Genomic DNA, 3,107 nt, shown 5'->3' on the forward strand with positions numbered 1-3,107 from the left:
TATGGGAAAGTACTCTCTTACTATAATTTACAATAGTATGTCTATATAGTGTGAACTTGACTATATGAGTTGGCACTAAAACTATCCATAATCCAATAATCCAAATGTGGCTACCACAAAACCTATCATCCATACAAGTGATATATCAGCCATAATCTGACTAACCATGCCAATGGCATAAGTGCAGAAACTTTCACCCAGGGACGAGTCATCAATGACCGCCAACACTAGTTGAGGTTGATATCTCAACAAAAGTGGCATATTTAACTTAGCACATTATAACAGGTTCTCATCTTTGTAAAGCAATTCAATTTGATTACTACATTTCTTAACTTCATGGTTGGTGGTAGTGTGATAGATCAAGACACAAAAGAGAATGATTCAAATAACGTAGTGAAACAAGCTAAAAAGATAATGTGTGAAGACTTTTAAAAAATTCTTTCTTACTTCATTTCTTCATAAAAGTACATATTTACAGTCTTAGAGAAAGGCATCTTTCCTCCTATATCGAAGCCCTATAATTTCTTGACCTCTCCTAAATGAGCTCTACATCTTATATGATTCTTCAATCACACCAGGTACCACTCACATAACTCATGCCACAACTAAATATTCAAATTACACCTACCACTCCACAACCCATACCAACTAAATATTCAAATTACTTTTACCTATTAGGATTCACACACCATTTCTACCTTTGAACAAACACCTAAGGTTCTAACACAATAACATCTATTCTTACTTACATAAATGAAAGATTACACATCTTAACAACATTGAGGTAATCAACAAGACAACTATGGAAGACAGTCACTTTACATACTCTTTCTATCTTTATCAAATCAATACATGGACATTTGTTGACAAATGGTCCTTGATAGACATTTTGGATGATATCAACAAATGAAGGGCCTCATCTTCAAAGTTCATTCCACATAAGAGCTTCCTTACACTGAGGGTATCCCTAATGTATACACTCCTATCACTGGAGGTCATCATGTTATTGTATCACATTGTCTCATGGATCAAGTTGATCTTTTTGTCAAATTAAGATAAGAATACAAATTGTCCAAAATCACCACTTCCAATAAAAGTTTATTTTAATAGGTCATATGAGTGTATTAGGATAATTGTATCCTATGAACGAATACTTTTGTGAATCTATTTTGTCAAGGTGAGAGTCCAAATTGTAACCATATCTTTTATTTTGATATTATCAAAATAATAAGATATGAATGAATACTTTTGTGAATCTATTTTGTCAAGGTGAGAGTCCAAATTGTAACCATATTTTTTATTTTGATATTATCAAAACTATAAGAATATACAACATCGAAAGCAGAATCTTCACAACATAAAGCACTAAGCTCGAGAAGGCTCTAAGTTACATAAAAAAGGGGAGAGTAAACATTATGATTGCTTGTAAACATTGATACGAATTGGTGGATACTAGCCCACCCATGTGCTCTGACTAAGGAGTTTTAATGGTGATCTAGACATACTCTGGATGGAGGATGTCCAGCTTACAAGAGCTCTCGAATACAATGAACTCGATGAACAATGACTACCAAACTAGCCTATATACAGTGCCCACGATCGACATAGGCATAGGTTGGTAATATTGGCCAACCCATGACTTAGTACAAAATTACTAACTAATCATATCATCTAACTAGGACCATTTGAGATTGTATGGATCCTCAAATGAGCTTTACAGCACACGAGCAGTGTGTCCTAGATTTGTTGTTTGTCCAGTGCTCACAAATGCCATCACATCGCTTGCGTAAGCATGCATCCTACTTGGCAATCTATATAAGACATCTCCTAATCAACTAGCCACATTTGACCCGCCATCATCTAGTCTCTAGCGCTCTATAGTAATATAGCCCACATAAGCATGCATCCTACTTGGCATACTCCCAAGTCAACACAAGTCATCTCCTAATGAGTTGGTCCACATTTGGTCCACCATCATCCAATGTCTAAACTGGGAACTATTGCGTGCCTTGGTGTTCACCCCACAATGGTTATTCCTCATATAGGGGACCTTACAAAATAGATCACATCCATCAACCGCAATGAGACAACACAAAGGGTGGAGCATTAAGCTTTTCTAATAAAAAATTCAAGAGACCTTGTGTTTTTCTTGTGAAAATACTTACAAAGAGTGAAGAGATTTGAAAGAGATTTTTTAAAACTTTTGAAAAAGTCATAGAAAAAGTTGTTAGTTGGGGGAAGAAGTAAGGAAATGGTCTTAATTACATTTGTAAGGAAAAATGTAGGTCTATAAGAAATGCTCTCGATGGATTTTAGTTTGAAAAAGTACATGAACAGAAAATGTTTTTTCTTAACACATTTGCTTGGCTTTCACTTATTGGCAGTGGTGGATAAAACCTTGTTAAATAAAAAAACAACATTTTTTATATCTTGTTTTCCAACCAAACAAGTTAGTATGGGAAATAATAGATAGAAAGTATTAATTTTTTCTACATTTGAATACCTTACAAATTCATGGATTTAAAAGAGCACGTTGAGATTATAGTTTTTTTAAATTTTTATATAGTTTATAACTATCTATATGATAGAAATTAGTAAAAAGGAGAGCTAGATGGACTCATTTATTAGGTGTATACTTGAGAATATCATGTTATAGGTGGAGGGATTTTATAAAATAATTAGGAGATAAGACCAATTTAGAAATTTTGGCACTTATTCAAGTGCCATTTTTTGGTATGCATGCAAAATGTCTAATTTTTAAGGCATTCTTGGAATTCATTGTCCAAAATATTTATTTTTGTTCAATTGGTTTATGATATTACATGACACTTTTAGGGAATTTTTGTGAAACTCTCTTAATTTTTTTGGATTAATTTCAAGGATGGGACATGAATTTATTTTCTTTTCTAAAATGGAAGTAAATAATAGACTGAATCATAAGGTAACTATTTAATGATGATAGAGGATATATGTCAAAAACATGCACAAAAAGATGCCCATCATTTTGTTTTTTTATAGAACACTTTATAATGTAATAATTGATGTTGAAAACTCAAATTAAAAATGCTAAAATTGTCCATATGGACCACCTCTCTCTCTCTCTCTCT

Source organism: Cibotium barometz, chromosome 20 (assembly GCF_041138505.1).
Source record: "Cibotium barometz isolate CiBa-2024 chromosome 20, ASM4113850v1, whole genome shotgun sequence".
In the NCBI taxonomy this organism is placed as follows: domain Eukaryota; kingdom Viridiplantae; phylum Streptophyta; class Polypodiopsida; order Cyatheales; family Cibotiaceae; genus Cibotium; species Cibotium barometz.